Source organism: Ciconia boyciana, chromosome 1, assembly GCF_034638445.1.
Source record: "Ciconia boyciana chromosome 1, ASM3463844v1, whole genome shotgun sequence".
Taxonomy (NCBI): Eukaryota; Metazoa; Chordata; class Aves; order Ciconiiformes; family Ciconiidae; genus Ciconia; species Ciconia boyciana.
In genome coordinates, this window is record NC_132934.1 from 194306011 (window position 1) to 194327526 (window position 21516).

A 21516-nucleotide genomic window follows, 5' to 3' on the forward strand; every position below is an offset into this window, starting at 1 on the left:
CAAGAGGCCAAAACACATCCTGGGGTGCATCAAACAGGTAGACGTGGTGCTTAGGGACATGGTTTAGTGGTGGACTTGGCAGTGTTAGGTTTACGGTTGGACTCGATGATCTTAAAGGTCTTTTGCAACCTAAATGATTCTATGATTCTAAACACAGCATAAACAGCCAGTCACGAGAGGTGATTATCCCGCTGTATTCAGCGTTGGTGTAACCTCACCTTGAGTACTGTGTGCAGTTTTGGGCCCCACAATTTAAGAAGGATGTTAAGGTACTGTCCTGGTTTCAGCTGAGGTAGAGTTAATTTTCTTTATAGTGGCTGGTATGGGGCTATGTTTTGGATTTGTGCTGAAAACAGTGTTGATAATACAGAGATGTTTTAGCTGTTGCTGCACTCGTCAAGGACTTTTCAGCTTCCCATGCTCTGCCAGGTGCAGAAGAAGTTGGGAGGGGACACAGCCAGGATAGTTGATCCCAACTGACCAAAGGGCTATTCCATACCATATGACATCATGCTCAGTATATAAAGCTGCGGAAGAAGAAGGAAGGGGGGGACATTTGGAGTGATGGCATTTGTCTTCCCAAGTAACCATTACGCGTGATGGAGCCCTGCTTTCCTGGAGATGGCTGAACACCTGCCTGCCCATGGGAAGTAGTGGATGAATTCCTTGCTTTGCTTTGCTTGTGTGCGGGGCTTTTGCTTTACTTATTAAACTGTCTTTATCTCAACCCACGAGTTTTCTCACTTTTACTCTTCTGATTCTCTCCCCCATCCCACCGTGGGGGAGTGATCGAGTGAACTGTGTGGTGCTTAGTTGCTGGCTGGGGTTAAACCACGACAGGTACTCAAATGTATCCAGAGGAGGGCAACAAAGCTGGTGGAAGGGCTGGAAGGCATGTCCTATGAGGAGCTGCTAAGGACTCTGGGTTTGTCTAGTTTGGAGAAAAAGAGGCTGAGGGGCGACCTCATTGCTCTCTACAGCTTCCTGAGGAGGGGAAGTGGAGAGGGAGGTGCTGATCTCTTCTCCCTGCTATCCAGTGATAGGATCCATGGGAATGGTTCAAAGCTGTGCCAGGGGAGGTTTAGACTGTACATTAGGAAGCATTTCTTTACTGAGAGGGTGGTCAAACACTGGAACAGGCTTCCTAGAGAGGTGGTTGATGCCCCAAACCTGTCAGTGCTTAAGAGGCATTTGGACAATGCCCTTAATAATTTGTTTTAACTTTTTGTCAGCCCTGAAGTAGTCAGGCAGTTGGACTAGATGATCATTATAGGTCCCTTCCAACTGAAATATTCTATTCTATTCTGTTCTCTTTGGGATCCACGAATTGGGCAACCTTGTATGAAAGTCTTCCAAAGAGGCCAGTTTCATAGGTTTGCTGTCAGCCCAAACTTTCCATCCAGACAGCCCCATTAATGGTTCTGCCATTTGGCCACTTCTTTGCACATTTAGTACCCAGCAGCTTCAAACCTGTTAAAGGTTTCAAGCACTTCATATAGGTATAACACATGCAATGGAAAATGTTACTGTTGTTTAGTTAAATAAGAGACTGCATATAATTGGATGACAAACTATTCAAAAGACATTTTAAATGTAACTGAAGCACTATAGCAGAGGGCTTAATTTCAATGTATTAAAATCCTCAAAGAAAAACAAGACCAAAGTAAAAACCAGGAATGACAGCTGTTATTCTGATTTACACCATTCAAGGATTTGAGGTAATTAAAATTGACCTATCAGAGTTTTGGATGAATAGATGTGGTTTGAAATACGCCTGGGTTTCTAAAATAAAGTATCATCAGAAAATCACAATAATGATATATAAGTATTTCTCCATATCTGGAAACTCTGAATGAAAGTACTTTAGCTGATGACAATCTGAAAGAGACTGAATCCCTCTGCCTCTGCTTCAGATTTTTAAAGCTGGATACTAATTAATAAGATTAAATCCTGGATAAAGAAACTGTTTCAAACAGAAGACTAACAGTACTTTTCAAATTTCCCTTGGAGAGCATTTCTGTAATGGCTTCAGCATCTGTTTTTTAAAGAGGGCTGTACATTTTTAGGGTTCCAGAAGCTCAAGGTGATCTGAAATGGGCAATGACAATTGCTCAGAAGCATCCATTTCTGAAATCCTTCTAAAGTGGCACATGTATCATCTAGATTTTGCTTACACCTATAAATTTCATAAAAGTCCAATTACTTCCCTAGCAGAAGATTGAACTGTCTCATGTATCAAAGCAGACCAAAAAAACCCAGCAAAGGCTGATGACCCAGAAGTATATGAAAGTAGACATCAGCCTCTTCACACCTGGGCTACCTTTTGCTCCACAGTCAGTAAGGCTGCACCCTCAGCTACCTGCAGGTCCAAGCCCAACAGCAACTTCAGACTCACCTACAGCACACTTGATGTGATACCCAGGACATGTCAACAGCTGCCAAATACAGCCGGCACCTTGTCATGGGCCAAGGTCTCATTTATACGGGGGGGGCTGTATGCAACCACAGGCTGGGCTGAATCCACTATAGTCCAGTAGTCTGGAAGATATCCACAAATTTGGTTTTTTTGGACTGTCCTGTACCATTCCATCCTGTACCAGATGCTTCCTTGGAGAGGTTTGAAGCTGAGGCTGTCAGAAGCCCAGCACTGTGTATCCATAGTGTCTTTTCCAGTAGCCTGAATTCAGCCCAGTTTGAATTCTGCCTACAACCCCCCACCGCTCTGCAGATGGCTGTGCCAGGGCCCTTCCAGGAGACAACATGAGTCTTTCTTGTCTGCCTGACATTGTCATTGCAGATGGACAGAAGGGCTTGATGGAGATTACGGGGGTTGGATGCAGTAAATTGGATCAGGATTAAACTTTAACCACAGAGCTCACATGAAATTGTCTCCAGAAATGCCAGTCGGACAATGCCACAACCCGAGCTAAGAACCCACTGAGAGGTGAGTGGTGTCAGTACATATCTAATATGGCTTTGAGCCCACACTCAATGGGCTACGGAGCTGAAAAACATGGGGCAGGGTGTGCTTAATCCTACTCCAAGCCAGTTTGTTGTGCTGCAAGAACAGTGTAGTCTGCTTCAGGGTCACTTGAAAACAAGCATACTGACATTTGTGAGGACCTGAAAGCTGCTTCTAATCTGAGAGCCTTTATATATCACAAGGTGAATCCTGCCTCCACTGAAGTTCACTAAAACCTTCTTGGTTTCAACAAAGCTAAAGTTAGCCCTTTGCTGACTGTAAGACTAATGTGCTGTTCAGAATGATTTCTGAATGTTATAGTGCCTGAACTTCTGGAGTATAATAATGAAGTATGACGTGCTCTGCAGCTGCGGCCATTAGCACTTGACAGTTACTTCAGTAAGATTGGGCTTTGCAGGAGGCCCAAGTCCTTTTCTTCCAAGTTGTCCCAAGTTGTGACTGCCCTGTCACATCCAGGGAGACCTGAACTCACTTTGCCTGTGGTAGTCCCAGAATCAGAAGTACTGGGGAGTTGGGTACAACACCCTGATTTTCTAGCTGTGAGGCAGATAGCATCAGGATGTGGTATTTGCCTGGGCTGATCAGTCTTCCCAAGAGTCAAAGATTGTCTCAGGCACAATGCTGGGCTAATAGTGCACTGTGTGGACTTACTGCAAACATCTCCAGTAGCTCAGGGAGCTCTGTGCTGTCCCTCATTAGGTAGTAGAGGCATGCTTCAATACAATGGCAATTTGTAATAAATCCATTGCCTTCTGGTACATGATCAAAGCCTCCAGTCCACTATTCTGAGATCTAGTTACATCTTCTTTAGAGCTCAGAACTGAAACCCCGTCCTGCAGTGGATGATTGCAATCTTTTTGTTCGGCTTGTTTTCTCAATGCTTAAGGCTCCTGTGTTGTTATCCCTGTGCTGCTGTCTACCTTCAGTGCAGAATTTTAATCAAGATGGAGGTCAGAAGACAGCAGGGAAGCAAAAACCAGCCCTGCAAGCCAAATGGAGTTTTCAGCTGGAGGTAGGCATGTTGAGAGTGTCCCTGGTTTCAAACATCATTCCCAAGGTGTAGGTAGACACCCCCAGCTTCCTTCCTGGTGAGCTGCTGCAGCTCATCACACTAAAGCGATCACTTGGGACAGCAAGGAGCTGCTGGCCAGAAATGCAATGTGCCACCAGCCACACCACCCAGGAGTTGGGAGAATGTCTCACCCTTTAAAATCTGTGCTAAAATTTAACACTCTGATTTAACCAGCTTTAGCTGTTTAGTTAAATCTGTGATAGCACCTTATAAGCAGCTGAACAGATGTCTGTGCCTCCCTGTTTCTCTTACAAGCATCTCTTCCGTTTGTTGGTTTACTTGTCCTAATAACAGAGATTCACCACAGTGGTAACTTCCTACTCCGTCTTCTCATTAATGGCTCCCGCAAAACACCACGGCACCTAAGAGTTCCCTGCTGAACTGCAAATTACTGCCACTCCTCTCTTTCAGCAATTATAGGCTCTTTTTTAAAAGCATGAAAACTGGTCACAGCTGCTGTGGGGGATTCCTACATTGTTTGTAAAGGGCCATTACACCTTTCCACTTCTAATCACCTCTAGCTCCTGGGACAGGCAGCTCATGGCTCTGCATTTATGTGCCTCAAGTTCTTGTTCTCTCTGTGTGTCAAAAACACTTCATAGGCTCTGAACTGCTTTTTTAGAGCATGCTTTGTGTCAAATTCACATACTGTTTACATTACATTGACAAAAGCACTCGTACTAGGTTTATTATGAAACATAGTGTCTGCCAGGGCCTACGTGTCAATATATCTTGCACGTTAGACATAGCAACGTGCGTGCACACAGACACTCAGGAGTGCCTTTACCTGCAGTGGTAACAGGCAAGATCTGACCCAGTGGTCTCCATGCCTCCTGTCTGCTTTTGCACTGATGCCATCTGGCTGGCAGTGGACCATGAGTTTTTTCATAGTAAGGCCCTAAAACATCTGTTGCAATGGGAGACGGGACTAACAGGCATCACACATTCATAGTTCATGTCACTTACAAGGGTAGCGTTGCTGCAGAAAGCCAGATCTTAGGAAAATGCAGAGGGATTCAGGCCACTCCTAGCAGAGTGGTCTAATTAGGACCAGCCGATAAATTATAACATAGATGTAACCAAGGCCTCAGCAAGGAGCAATAGGAGGAGAGAAGAGGTCTGTGCAGGGGCATCAGCTGGGAGCAAATAAACACACATTCCTCCTGCTGCTGCCCCAGGGACCTGCTGCAAAGGCCATGATTGCACTTTTCCCCTCCTCGCCCCATCCTCCCGTGGAGCAGGCAGTGGAGTCCATGAGGGAAAGGACTGACATATACAGATGGATGGATGCCAGAGAGCAGTGATGGTGGGTGTCAGGGATGGAGGTTGCCAAGTGTATGCATTACTGCTTTGGCCTTGGCTGTTCTCCCCGCTTGTACGTAACCAATATCTCTTGCATGTAACTAGTACTTCCATCACTTCTGAAATCCTTATACTTATTGGTAATCACACTATTTTTCTTATATCCATATTGACTCATATATTTTCTCCTAGTTCTGTACCTGTTTCTTTAGGCAGGTTCCTGCTGGTAGCTTTTGCTGCAGTATTATCTGTATAGTAAACGGGTGGATTTAGCTCTAGGGTCCTTTGCATCAGCAACTGAAATGCTGGTATCTTCATTTTATTAATGGAACTGAACTGGGCTCCAAAGTCTTTGCTTTCAAATACATTTGTGTTTGTCTGTTTGTTCAGTTTTGAAATAGGTTGCCTCCCAGCAGAGGAGAGAGCAGTAGAGCTTCAGAAAGCTCCCAGAGAAGTTTGTGCCTAAAACTGAATTTTTAGAAGGGTAATTTCAAAACTACCGCCAAGAGAGGAAAAATCCTTTTCTTTCTTGTAAAAATTTGTAAATCAAAACAAATCATAACTAGACTGCCTGGGTGGAGTCCAATAACCAGACTCTTCTGGAAACTATTTCAAGTCCCTATTTATTACTTACAAAAAGTTTATGTTGTTTCTGTGCTTGTCTCTACAACAAATAAAACTTGATAAGCAGAAAAGTTGCAAATTAGATTAAAGATAATCCCAGTGACATTATAAATATTATAAACCACTTGAAACTTCCCACATAGGAACACCTAGTTTGAATGACACTTTCACACATATGAGATATACACAGATTTAACAGGATCAGTCAACAGCATTTGTGACAATAAAATGAGCATATAGCTGTCGCAGCAGCGAGGACCTCTGGCAACGTTATGCATAAAGGATGTAAATTCAGACCCGGCAATGCAGCACCTGGTTACAGAAGAGAGACAAATGTGAAAGGTGCCATGGGTAGGTAGCAATGAGTGGATCTGAGAGGCTCAAATTGTTAATGCATTTCAACACTTCACATTATTTTTCTGTGTTTTCAAATTGACTGGAATTTTGTTAACCACCAGGCCAAAGCTCTCCAAGCTGGCTGCCCACATAAGCCTGAGATTTGCAGACAATTTCAGTTAAAGCTCTAAAATAAAATTCTGGCAGCTGTTTTGGCAACCTCATACTTTGGAGCCACAACTTGAAATGTGCCCTTAGAAGGAACAATGTCCTTGCCAACCTGAAGAAAATCTGCATCCAGTTTATAATTTTTGTCATGGCTGTACTGGGAGAAAGAAGCATGTTCTCTCTTCTGCTCCCAGTTTCCGATGCTAGATCAGGGAAGCGTGGAGAAGGAAAATGCCTGTTCCACATGCAGAGGGGCCAAGGATCAGGATTGTAGCTGGGAGGGATGCATAGCTGGGGAGGAGGCACCTGGGCAGACACTGAAACTTGAGACTTGCCATCCCTAGGAGGAGAAGACCATTGGTCTGTGATTGAGACTACCTGGCTGGTCTGGAGACTGGGTTTGGTATTTGCAGGAGAAAACTCAGGCTGTCTGGTCAAGTTAACAGAGATAAAAAAGCTGAGTAGTTGAGAATAGGACTGATTTGGTGAGGTGACTATTTGGAGGTGAAGAAAAAACCTGAAAAATCCAGAGACTAAAAGTTGTCAGATTTGAGAAAAAGTGGGGTATAAAGTATGTGCCCATGAGCAGCTCAGTGTCTCTGAGCTCCGAAGGGTAACCCCAGGTACCAGAAGAACACTGTTGCTCTGTTCAGCAGCTGGCCCAGACAGCCATACTTCAGGTTGGTATAGAAGACATCGACTTACTAGGCCTAGCTGTCACTCCACAAATACAAGGGGACACTGCCCCCTGTGAAGAGTTGTATTTGCTCACTCATGAGTGAAACGTGTGGTGCTGGCTGCTGGACCCATAAATTTGGGAATTCTTATGTTTATGAACCCAGATCCTAGAGCAGGACCAGGACCAGGGGGTGGGAGGAGGAAGAGAAGCAACATGTTTTTACAAAGTCCTTAAGAAAAGTAAGACCATAACAAGTTGGATTTTTTTCCCTTCCCTTTTTCTTTGGAACATAGAATTTCAGAAAAAAACTCACCATTGCAGATGAGTAGAGACCCGGTTCTTCTTACCTCTTGCGTTGCCTTCTCTGTCATAAGCAAACATAACACCTTTGGCTCAAGAAACCTGTCAGCTACAGGCTTCAGAGTATTTGATCAGTATCACAACATGCTTGCCCTGTTCATGTGCATCAGCATCTGCTATTGCTCACTGCTGGAGACTGGATACTAGGCTAAATCCTAGACTGAGCTTGTTTAGCCCTCCTGGCACCATTAAACTTCAGATTTTGTTTAATATTGAAATCTGTCATTCATTCATTTTTAGTTACTAAAGAAGATAATTAAAATGGATGATTGAAACACATTTAGAAAAGTGAGAGTGCACTAACTACACAGGGACAGAGGAAAAATACATTGGCCAAGGCAGTACAGCAGTTTTATTTTTCTACCTGCAGCACTAGTTAAAAGGCAAGGGAACTATCATACATTTTGCATTATAATTGGAACTACAGCTCTTGAAAGCACTGATTATGCCATGTTTCTGTAGTGCCAAACCCTTGGTTAGCTGGAACGCTAGCGGCATCATTCCCTGCAGCAATGCTTTCTTTGCGGTATTATCTTTTAGGAAATAGTTTCTTGCTTAATTTTACCTGTGTTAATAGATATGGATTAATTCTGAGAAAAGCAGACTAAGGTCATGAATTAGAAAAACAAAACCTCACCTCATTTTGGAGATAGTCATGAACTTGACGCAAATCATTGCGTTAGCATAATCAGCTTTTTTCTAATCTGTGGTTTTACCCAGCTGAGTACTTGAAGACCAAGACTGGACTCAAGCTCTCCACTTTATTTTTTCTCCTTACAGACCTACATGTTCTTATACTCCTGGCTGTATGCCCAGCTTAAACAGGAAGGAGGAGAATTCCCAAAGTATTAATTACGTTTTTCTCCCAGGAGAAAACAACTCTCAATTTAGTGTTGCCTCCTCCGAGTGAAACAGGTCTAGAAGTCGTATGTCTCATTTCTTGAGCAAGTTTATTAGTCACTAAGCTCCAATGTAGGGGAAATCTGAATAAGGTAGGAATGAGACAGGGCTTACATAGCCCACACTGCATCAGGTGGCATGGGATCATGCTCACAATGTTAAAAGACAATGAGAAGGCGAAAGCCCAGGGACCCTTCTGCCAAATCTGTTTCAGTTCGTGCATGAAATGACCACAATGTATTCCCACTCTGATTCATGAAAAAGAAAACCTGAGGTCAGGAGGGAGTTCGAAACTGTAAATCCTGGGGTGGAATTCATCTGGTGAAACACAGATGCCTACATCTGAGTTTCTCTATTTAGCTGCTTTTTAAAGTGATGAGGAAAACAGGCACTAAGGCATGACTTTTCTTAAAGGTAGGTTGTCTAAAGGAAATCAAGGGAATTGTGCCTGCAATTTCCAGGTTTTCTCTGCTTATTGTAAAAAGCATGAAGATGACAGATTCAGGTGTAGGCTAAGATGGGATGAACCCAGCCTGGTGTCACAGAGGCATTGGTTCTGCTCCCCTGAGACAGGTGTCACAGGCAATGGAGAAGAAAGAGCTACCAATATACATTTTCCCTGGCATTTTCTACTGACTGCTTGAGTAGAAAGCACTTTTTCCCACTTTTAAAAAAAGTCTCATCTATTGGGTATGGATCATGAGAAAAATCAACCTCATGAAAATGATCACAGTGACCTCCTTTTTAGTGAGGAGGAACACACAGTGTAAATCCTAGCACTCCCTGGGGTCTGACATCAGTTCCACGTGCAGAGCAATTGCTTCCAGATAACCTAGCTCATCACCTGGGAGTGTAGTGTAATTTAAATGATGTAAATCTTTTACTCTCAGGATGAGTTAGCCATATTGATCTTCCCAAAGGGGACAGTTCAGCAGGTATGTATCATGGGTTGTGATGTAACTGATAACTTTTCTAATTGTACAGCCTGACATAGGTTGATAAAATACTAGATTTATAGATATTGTTGCTTTGTGCCCAGCTCTCACATCTATAATTTCCATCTGGTGTGCAGAAAGGAAATTTGTTTTCCTCTAAATATGTCAGGCTGTTAAATGTATGTTGCTTATGATCTTGAACATAAAAGGCACATTTAACATCAGTAAAATGAACAATGTACCACCAATCCTTTTGTGTGAGAGCAATCTAACCAAAAGCTTTTGTTCTACTGAAATAGATCTGGGTTCTTTTGGGAGAGACACTTTTGCATTTAGCTTAGCTGGTTTGCCCTGTTTTGCCTAGTATATTTGCAGTGTCATAGTGAGCATGGCTATCACCACATGAAAAGCGCCAGGTTTAAGTGCTGCAGGATGCTAATTATGAGAACTACTGTGGTTTATGTATTAGAAATGAGTACAGGGTGCAGGAGTGGAATTCAGATCTAGTGGAGATTTTAACTCTTGACTCTCTTCAGGTCACTGGTGAAACTGGCTGGCTTCTGTAGGGCCAGACCTGTAGGCAAGGGTTTGCACTTGGTCCTTTGTTGAGATAACACAACTGGGAGCAGAAGCAGGATTATAAAGCACTGCTCTGGGCTCCTGGGATGGTTCAAGCACAGGGTTGGAAGGGGACTTCCTCTAGGAGTCCTGCCTTCAAATGGAGGAATGGTGCTTTGAAGACTGTTCTGACCATGCAAATCTCATTTTCCCTAGCAGTCAGGAAACAATAATGCCAAATACTCCCCAAAAAAACAGCAAAATGCTCTCATACATGCCTTGCAGTTATTATTTTTTCATTTACATCTTGGAACTACAGAAAAGAGCAGTCCTTAATGCTTAATATTGTATTTCATATTCATTGGGTTACAGTAGAGCATCTCTGATACCGGAAAAACTATTAAGGGCATATTAACTACAATTAGGTACTAGCAATTCACAGAAGAATAGATAGAAAACATAACTGGACCACACAGAAAGTAAGGAGAAGTAGGGAACACTCGGTTATATTTTTCATTATCAGGGTAGTTCAAAAGTCCTGGGGCTATAGTAGGGGCATCTCCTTTCTTCCTCACTCTGGGGAGCTGGGATGAAAAGAAGGGAGGGCAATGCTCTTCTCTTACTCCTTCAGGACAGACTTGGATCAGATAACACATCCCAGCTTGCCTGAACCAGAACCAAAGAGGGCATTTCGTAGCACTTAATTTGCTCTTCAGCAGCTCTGCTTTGTAAAACTGAATCCTGGGTCAGAGTTGCTCCTTGCTGAGAGGGTACCTGACTCTTTGCTGTATCAAATGTACGTGTTTGGTAAGGCATGCCTGCAATAGGTTTCATCCCTTTCCGATCTCTGTCTCGTTTTAGTGATGCAGCTGGAACTGTAGCTTGTAGCTGGGTGACCTGAGCTGGGACATATCATGGCACAGACATAGACTAGCTAGGGATTAAGGGAAAATAGCAGAAGGGTGCCATCAACATCTGATATTATCAGTGCCAACAAAATGGCACCTCTAGCCTCCTTCCCTACCTGAAATAGGTTTCTAAAGCTACAGGTTGACTCCAGCAAGAGATGAGCTAAAACTCCATGTCTGCAGTTGGGAATATGAGGAAAACAAGACTGTGAGCATATTCCTGAGCCACTGACTCCAGCCCTCTGTTGTCACAAGTAATTCAGGTGCACTAGATGACTCCATCCTTTGGGTGGTTGGGAGCCATTTGAAGTTGTAGGCTTCCCATTCTTCCCCATTGGCCTTGCTGGAAGGCTCTTCCAGGGCTTCACTGGGACAGCAAATAGAATATTTTTTCCAATATCCAATTTTAATTTATTCCTTGGGCAGTCTATGTCTTTTTGTGCTTGTAAGAGCATTTCCTTCAGATTTAAATAACTCTACTTTCTCTCTGGTGTATTTATAAAAACCAATTGTGTCACCTCTGTCACCTTTGTTTTGTTAAACTATCTGAGCATTAAATTTTCACACAAAATATACTCTCTACTCCTCTGATCGCCATAATAGCTCTTCTCTGCACCTGCTTCAGGCTGAATTCATCTTTCCTGAACCTGTCTATGAGGATTTCAAAGGTTAGATCTACAAAGGAAATTGGGGACTTTCAGGTACTTTATTCCAGGAATGGACTTCACAGTGCTGAATTTGGCATCAAAACTCTTTTTGTGCTGGATGGGAAAGGTTGAATGCCTAAGGATGAGCACAAGGAATAGTGGGATATATAAGCATACCAAGAGGAAGTGTCAACAAGGGAAATATATGTTATTTTATCTATAGGGTAAGATTTAGATGCCTACTTGTACTCTGAATAAGCACATTTTTTGCTGCCTCCTTCCTGGTTTAATAAGCATTTGTGTTAATCTTGCTCTGAAAAAATTTGAGGAACAAGTTTGCTTTCACTTTAACATCCCAGACCACTGATTGAAGGCTTTGAAGCACCAGCCTGTTGGTGAAGAACATTGCTGACTATAGGTATCATATAACTTTACACCTTTGCCAGTAATCTGGATTGTTTTGATTGGCACCAGAGAAAAAAAGGACACTTTTGTGGCACGCTTCATCTTCAGTAGATGACAAAAGTGTCTATCTATCTTTGTTAACTGCAGGAGACTAACACAGACATCTTCATTTCAGCAGTCAGAAGCTGCATAAGGTGAAACCCACCCAGCATAAGTCTTTGCACATAACACCCCTACCAAGGAAGGCACCCAGCACTGGTGGGGAAATCTCCTGGTTTATCAGAAGGAACTTTGCTGTGTGACACTTGCAGAAGTGTTGCAGTCCTGCTGTATACCTCACTGCTGTTGCATACTATTGACAACTGTGTTTAATTCCACCCTCCTTTATCACAAATTGAAGAGAGACATAATGCTAAATTATACACAGTAAAAAAAAATAGTCCTTAAAAAAAAATCAGAATAGTCTACTGACTGATTTAATAATCAGCTAATGTTTACTGCCAGGAAGCTCTTAAAGGCACTTTTCCCATATGTCCACTATAAAGAAAAAAAACACATGCAAGATGACTGGGAGACTAAACTAAATGTTTGATCTTCTCCAGTTCTGTTTCTTAGGAAGTTTGACCCACATGGTTGGTTGGAGTCCCCAGGGACTAGAAATCATCATCTCTTTGGGATTTTTTGCCAGACTGCAGAGGAGTCGGTGCCTCCCCCGCTTCTTTCTCCAGATGTCCTAGGAACAAAAAGCAGTGGTGTTTAACCTCAGATGTTCCTGAGGGCTTGGTGGAAAAGAGAAAGCTCCCAAACTGCTTTTCTTCTGTATTGTCCTCACTATTACTTGGCACCTTTGCCCTGCTCTCTCTCTGAGGGACCATCTTTATGTCTTCAGACCAGGTAGATGAGTGTGGGCTGTGGTGGAAAGCTCTGGTCTGCTGAGTTGTGATCCTGCAAAACTAGCTTGGCTCAGCCTAGGCTCCAGTGCCAGTTCTCCAGCTGAGGCCATGGAGAAGAGTACAGACATCATCTTGACAGGACAAGGGGTAATGGTTTTAAATGGAAAGAGGGTAGATTTGGACCGGCATAAGAAAGAAAATCTTTACAATGAGGGTGGTGAGACGCTGGAACAGGTTGCCCAGAGAAGTTGTGGATGCCCCATCATTGGAAGTGTTCAAGGTCCAGTTGGACAGGGCTTTGAGCAACATGATCTAGTTGAACATGCCCCTGCCCGTGGCAGGGGGTTGGACTAGAAGATCTTTAAAGGTTCCTTCCGACATTCTATGATTCTAGTTCATTTTAAAATTTCCATCCTCCAGTCAAATGGAGTCATTGCATGCATACACTCCTTTCACAATGATGGCGCCAGCCTTTCACAAAATATTTGAACTTTTTACTAAAAATTACTTAGGAAAACAGTAGGAACTCATAATTTACTTTAATCAGTTCTTATCCCAAAATGATTGCTATTTTATGTTTCCACTTACAATTTAATTTTTTTCCAGGCTCAACACAAATGCGGCTCCATGTTCTTCTTGTGGACAAATTTTTCTGTACAGTCTGTGCCAGATGAGACATCACCAGAGATTTTGCAATGATGTCAGTACATCCCTGTGGATTGGTTTGTAGGCCTGTTGGAAATTCAACTGAATTTACAGATTTCATTTAAGTATAAAGGACTACCCACAGAAAGCATCTTCAAGAAACCGCCAGAGTTTAACTGCCTCTTTAAAATGCACAAAATGCTTGATGTTCCAAATATAGTGTGCTGGTTTTGCCTTGGATAGAGTTAATTTTCTTCGTAGTAGCTAGTATGGGGCTGTGTTTTGGATTTGTGCTGGAAACAGTCTTGATAACATAAGGATGGTTTTGTTATTGTTGAGCAGTGCTTACACAGAGTCAAGGTCTTTTCTGCTTCTCACCCCACCCCACCAGCGAGGAGGCTGGGGGTGCACAAGAAGCTGGGAGGGGACACAGCTGGAACAGCTGACCTCAACTGACCAAAGGGCTATTCCATACCATATGACATCATGCTCAGCAATAAAAGCTGGGGAAGAGGAAGGAAGGGGGGGGATGTTTGGAGTGATGGCGTTTGTCTTCCCAAGTAACCGTTACATGTGATGGAGCCCTGCTTTCCTGGAGATGGCTGAACACCTGCCTGCCCATGGGAAGGAGTGAATGAATTCCCTATTTTTCTTTGCTTGTGCACACGGCTTTTGCTTTACCTATTAAACTGTCTTAATCTCAACCCATGAGTTTTCTCATTTTTACCCTTCCAATTCTTTCCCCCATCCCACCGGTGGGGAGAGAGCAAGTGGCTGTGTGGTGATTAGTTGCCAGCTGGGGTTAAACCACAACATACAGAAAGTATAAGAAACTGATAAATGTTTTCTCTCTCCTTTTTCTGAGATAGCAAGCCAAGTCATTATCTGGAGCACTGCAACAGGTGCCACTATCAGCCAGAACTGTCATGTTGTAACCGAAGTTTCATTTTACTCATCTTTGAGCGACAAAAGCGCAGGTCTGCTGCAGGGAAAAGAAAACAAAATTTCCCACCTTTCCTCTTCAGCACAGGCTGCTCAGTTTAGAGTTCCACATCCAACATAGAGGAAAACTCAAAGTTTATTGCTCCTCCCCAGGAACAAATGCATAAGCAGGGTGTATGTGGACTAACCCTTTCAAGGCTTTCTCACACATCCAGGGCAAGGGAGGAATTGTCGTGTTACAAGATCCAGGGATTTCTTGGTAATCATCCTGTAGCAGTGTAAGAAACACAGTTTAACTAATACCAATATTATAACTATTCACCTCATCTCAGTTATTTTTGAAGGAATGTGTCTGGGAACTAGTATTTTCTATTGAGAACTAAACTCTCAGTTCATATGTAAGTAGTTTTCTGCCATAAAATCAGGTGGGGTTTTTTGTTTGTTTGTTTGTTTTTAATTGCTAACAGCAGCATGACTTAGATGTTCTGTTTCTCCTTCAGAGTGAGACTGGCTGAATTTAATCATAACTTTTGCAAGCAGAGGACAGCCAGCAAGCATACTGCCACTGGAGACCACTGTTAGCAGAAATGCAGACTCAGAGCTTGATTTGTTTTAGGGAACAGAAAGGCCTATTATTCTACAAAAGTGGCAAGTTCTCTCTCTTACATAAAGTTATTCCTTTTAGGAATAAAGTTATTCCTTTTAGGAATAACTTTAGGACCCTATAGTTCACAAAAATCCTGGAGGAAGGAAAAAGAAAGTTAATAAAAAAACACAGTGCCATCACTATGAAGTGGTAAAAGGGGGTGTTAAAAATTGCCTAACAACGTAGTGTTTTAAAGTATATTCATAGAACACATGAAGCAAGAACATTCAGTGCAAAAGCAGGCTCTTTGTTCTTAACAAGTACATCTCCATGGCTTTTCTGCTGCACAGTATCACTTCTGTTAGTGGTGTAGCTATATAAAGCTCCAGCCGCGTATGGGGCTGTACATAACAGTTTCAGGAATTCTGAAGTTTAGCAGCATTTTAGGAAAGGAAAGGAGCCTCAGAACAGTATTTCTGACAGAGTCATAAAATACTTTCTTTCCCTATGTTCAGAATAATTCTTTAATATTTCCTCCAACTAAGTCCTGCAGAGCAAATTGCTTAACTCTTTTTGCAGTGATGGTATTCTGCAAGGACAGAATGGAACTAAAGCAAGAAAGTTTGTAGGCAAAGGAAACAGCTGATGTAAGACCAATAGACATCACTGAAAAAAACCTACATACAGGCCTTTGGCCACACAACCTTTCTTCAAGTCTGAAATCTGAAATAATTTCAGCTCTTCAAACTTTTATTTCCTAGTTTATTGTAAAAAGAAATAAAGTAGATTAAAACAGATGGGAAAAGAGAAAACATAGGTCCCACCACATCATCTTGAGATTCAGATAAAAACACTATATACTAAATTGTGTTGATTATTTGTAAAAGTTTGATATACTACTTATTGTAGTATAAGTAGTATACTTATGAGCATCTAAGTGTACTACTTAGATATGTATATGAGCATCTGTACATTAAAATTAGTTATTATATTACTAATTGTTTAAGTTAATAATTTAATAAGTAATTTTAGCTTACTAGATATTTGTTATTGATTTATTTTTCCTTCTCCAATACAGTGTGGCTAGAAGTCTGTAACATAAGTTACTCTACTGAAACTTTATTTTTCCAGAAGTAAACTGGCAACAAATACTATCCTCAGATTCATACAGACAACCAAAAACTCTTGATTCAACAAAGACCAGAAAGGATTTCAGAATGTTAACAAACTCAATACTACAGGTTTCATTTGAAAATGTTATTTTTGCTGAAAACATCCAAGGCAAATTAAAGCCCTAAATAGGCACAAATGGGAAAAGATAGGAAAACTGCCAAAACAAAGAAAAGTAATCAAACCTGTTATTATGGTTGATTTTCAGGGATCAAGCTGGTTGGCTTTTGAGGATTACCTCCTCCAAGCTCCAAAGTGGTCATTCCCACATGAAGGAAGTAAGCAGATGTGGCAGGAGGTCTGCATGGATGATCAAGGAGCTCCTGACAATATTCAGACATAACAAGGAAACACACAAGAGGTGAACACCCAGAAAGAATATAAAGACGCTGCCCAAGTGTGCAGTAATGGGATCAGGAAAGCCAAAGCCCACCTGGAGTTGAATCTGGCAAAAGATGTGCAGGGTAGCAAGAAGGGCTTCTTCAGGTGTATCAGCAGCAAGGGGAAGGCTAGGGAAAATGTGGGCCTGCTGCTGAATGGGAGAAGGGACCTGGTGACAGAGGACATGGAAAAGGCTGAGACACTCAGTACCTTCTCCACCTTGGTCTTTACAGGTTAAGACCTGCCTTCAGAAATCCCAGGTTCCTGAGTCTAGGAGGAAATTCTGAAGCAAGAAAGACTTAACCTTGGTAGAGGCGGCTGAGGTTAGGGAACATTTGAACATACTGGATATACTCATGGCCTTTGGGACTCAATGGGAGGCACCCACGAGTTCTGTGGGAGGTGGCAGACATCACTGAAAGGCCATTGATCATCTTTGAAAGGCCATGCTGTCTGGCAGAGTTTCCAGAGGACTGGAAGAAAGTAAATGCCACTGTTCTCTTCAAGAAGGGCAAGAAGAAGAATTTGGGAAACTCCAGGCTGGCCAGCCTCACCTCAATCCCTGGAAAGGTAATGGAGCAAATAATTCTGAAAGCCATTTCCAAACACATGAAGGACAAGAAGGTCATTGGGAGAAGTCAGCATAGATTTACAAAGGGAGAATAATAGCTGATCAACTTGATAGTTGATCAACTTCTGGGATGAGAAAACTGGCTTGGTGGATATGGGGAAAACAGTGGATGGTGTTTACCTTGACTTCAGTAAGGCTTTTAATGCTGTTTCCCATAACATCCTCATAGAAAAGCTAATGAAGTGGAAGTAGGTGGACAGTGAGGTGGGCTGAAATCTGGCAGAACTGCTGGGCTCAGAATGTTGAGATCAGCTGCACAAAGTCCAATTGGAGGGCAGTCACTAGTGGAGGATACCAAGGGTTGTTACTAGGTCCAGTACAGTTTAACAAATTCATTAATGACCTGGAATGATGGGACAAAGGGCACCCTCAGCAAGTTTGCCAAGGATGCAAAACTGAGAGGTATGGATAATACACCAGAGGGATGTGCTGCCCTTCAGAGGGACCTCAATAGTCTGGAGAAATGGGTCAACAGGAATCTCATCAAATTCAGCAAAGAGAAATGCCAAGTCCTACCCCTGCATGAGGAGGAATAACCCCGTGCACCAGTACACACTGGCTACTGAGTAGCTGGAGAGCAGCTTTGCAGACAAGGATTTGGGGGCCCTGCTGGACAAAAATGCAATGCTCCATTGCAGCAAAGGCCAACAGCCTCCGAGGCTCCACTAGGAAGAGCATTGTCAGCAGGTCAAGGGAGGTGATCCCTCCCCTCTACTCAGCACGGGTGAAGCCACATCTGCAGTGCTGTGTCCAGTTCTGGGCTCCACAGAACAAGAGAGAGATGGAGTTACTGGAGGGAGTCCAGTGAAGGACCACTAAGGTGATTAACAGAGTGGAGCATTTGACATACAAGGAAAGGCTGAGAGTGCTGGCACAGTTCAGCCTGGAGAAAAGAAGCTAAAAGGGGATTTTATCAATGTGTAAATGCCTGAAGGGAGGGAATTAAGAAGATGCAGCCAGACAGTACCCAGTGGTGCCAGTAAAGGGACAAGAGGCAATGGGCACAAATTGAAATACAGGATTTTCAGTTTAAACATAAGGAAAAACAAGTCACTGTGGGAGTGACTGAACACTGGAAGAGGCTGCCCAGACAGGTTGTGGAGTCTCCATCCATGGAGATATTCAAAGCAGACTGGCCACGGTCCTGGTCAACCTGCTGTAGCTGACCCTGCTCTGAGCAGCAGGGTTGGACTAGATGATCTCCAGAGGTCTCTGCCAACCTCTGTGATTCTGTGAAATACGAGAATATATAGCTGTGGTCAATAGTTAAACATTTATACCTTTGGTAGCTCAAAATAAATCTTTTTAAAGATAAAAAGTCTTCAGGGGACTTTGACATCCCTTTCATGATAATAATCATTCAATTTATTCTACTCTTAGTAGAGAGCAAAATAATAAGTGCACAAAATCAACTTTTCACAAAAAGAGTTTAAATATTTTACATTTATAGTCCATGCTTTGTTTGCAGAGAGCCTAATATATGTTTTAGCTGCAATAATTGTTATTAACTGTAAGGAAAAGATATTAGAAAATAGTATAGACATTCCCTGCTTCTTCCTCCCCACTGCTGGGTGAAGGGAACATTTCATTTTAGGTACGATGTATTTTTCATGTTCCAGTTAATATGCCCAGCTATGAGTGAGGATTTTATTTTTCCCTGCATATGTCACCTTGTGTCCAGGTTGCAGTCGACATCCTACAGAAAAGAAACATCCAAATGAAGTATGTAATACTAGTTGTTCCTGTCATGAAATGCTATGTAGTCCTTGTTGAATCAAGACAGTTTAGGCTTTGTATCTGAAACCTGAGGACACATATTCTTTTTCAGCTTCTGAAAATATCACTGTCACAGGCCATGATCTAGAAATCCATAAAACCGTCTCGCTTCTTGTTGAAGAAGTGAACAGTAACCTGACCTTCAGTGGGCTTGTTCACATGCTCAGGAGAGACATATGTTTACAAACACACTGAATCAAGTCTTCTGATGGTGACAGACTGGGGGGAATAGCTTTTTGAACCCATCAGCTAAAACCCTACAGATGGGAATATTAACTATGTGAAGTGTCTCCATCTCCGTTCCCACTCATCTAGAGTCACACCATACAGTCTACCCAATGCTTCTGTCCCTTCCCTGTTCTTCCTTTGCTTCACGTTGTAATTATTTGCCTGCTATCATTCTTTAATACCATCAGCATTATGCAGTATAATGCAGTTGCAGGATATTGATGGCACTGAGTCGACCCAGCAATTACTGTGGAAAGGCCCAGAAAGGCTACTGTACATTATAAAAGCATTAAAGTGTGAGAACTATGTGATAATGATGGAATTATCCTTATTCACTTCCTGCCTCTTTCTGAATGTCACACACATATTGAATACTAGATATATTCCTACCTGGTCATTTTCCACCTTTAGTCTCTATATCATGTCAGAAACAACTGTATCCTTTTACTGCAGCAGTTGCGTGGGCTTGACTAACAAAAGCTTGCATAAAGAATTAAACACGTTAATATAGCAGAATACTGTTCCTGTTTTCTTTTTTTTCTTCACTTTTTGATGAACTACATTTTTATTCAAGCTCTTGTTCGTGAATTGCAAGAAAATGCAGATTCCCACTCAGCGTGATCATTGTTAGACAAGACTCTTTTTTCTTTTTTTGATAATTCGTAATGAAGTAGTTGAAGTCAACAGAATACGAATTGCCCAGCACATAGCTGTATTCATGGCAGAGTGAAGATAAGAACATAAGAACAGAATAAATGCCTGTCTGGGTCAGACCAGGGGTACATCCAGCTCACTGTTCTGTCTCTCCATTGACAACAGGAGATGCTGTTTCAGCAGGGCACACAAGCCCCACCTTTTTCTGCTGTCCCTTCTCCTGTACTCCCCAAAACTCCAGCTGGTGTGTTAGGGATGTTAGAAAGTGCATGTCTTTCTTCTCCCTTTAAGTATCTGTTTATGGACCTATTGTGCATGAGTTGTCTAATACTTTTTTGAACCTGCGGATATGATCTACATCTGCAAACTCTTATGGCTGTAAATTGCAGAAGTTCAGTAACCACTGGAGAGAGGTACTTTCTTTTACATGTTTTCAATCAGGCTCCTACTCATTTAAAAACCTGTCTGTAATTCAAAGATTGCACAGTTTGGTGAATAACAGTTCTACATTATCTTATCCACTGTTTTCATGGCTTTACAAACCTTAGTCATATCCCATCCAGCTTTCTCCTCTCCAAAGTCTAAGAAGAGACCAAGAATCTCTTCCTGGCCTTTTTAGTCTCTTCTTGTAAGTCCTGGACTTCTTGGTCTCTTCTCATAAGACAGCTGCTCTATCCTCTTGATATTTTAGTTGCTTCTACTGTATTTTTCTTGAGTTGAACACTAGAAATTTACATACTTCCACATACTTCTCAAGACATGGCTGTACCAGTTTTTTCATAGCAGTGAGATGTTGTCTTCTGTTTTGTTCTCAATACTCTTCTTGATGAAGCCTAATATTTTGTTGGCCTTCTGGCTGCTGCTGCACACTGAGCTAATGTTTGGGTGCAAGCCTGTGCTCAGACCATGCTTTAGACATTTCAACGGATACTCATTCCCAGGAGAAAATCTTGGTCCTCTATTACCCTTCAGTGTCATATCACCTACCTCCAGTGCAGATGGATCATTCAAACAATGTCCTGCATATCTACCACATGGTTCCATTGGCACTTGTAGTGACATCTCATGGCTGATATTGGATATATGTCATTAATAGGAGCTTTCTTAGATGGCCTCCACCACAGATTGCTGCAAAGGCGACCCAGATTTGTAAATTTTTTGTGCCCAAGCTGGCCTTGCGCATGATGGACATGTGGATGCAAAGCTATATGTGCCGTCCAGGGCACGGAGGCAGCTCAGGGAGTGCACTGAGGTTTAGCTCAAACCTCACTCCCTGGTTCAGCTTCATAAGTTACAGACCAGAAGTAGCCCTTCTTGCAGTGGAGGGTGCTATCAACTTGAAGTGCAGGCACAGAGCTGTTAAGAAGAAAAAAGTGACTGAGAGCCATTCCCTTGAAAGCAGTGTATGTGTGGCACTCCTCTCAGATCAAAGCTGAATACAGCCCAGTGGAGGAGGTCGACTGACCTCAAGGACATAGCACAAATAAGAGAGGTATTGACTGGAGAAGTGTAAATCCTGAATTCCTGAAATTAGAAAATGCGTTGACCATCTTTTTATTTTGCGCAAGTGTCGCTGCAAGAACTTTTGAAACCAGAGCAATCCCCTTGCCAATCTCTACCCGTCAGAAAGGAGAACAGTTGGGTGAATATGCGCACAGGCTGTTATTACCTTGTACCACAAGAGCTGAGCATCAATTGCTTCATTTGGTGTGTTTATCAACTGCTGGTATTTA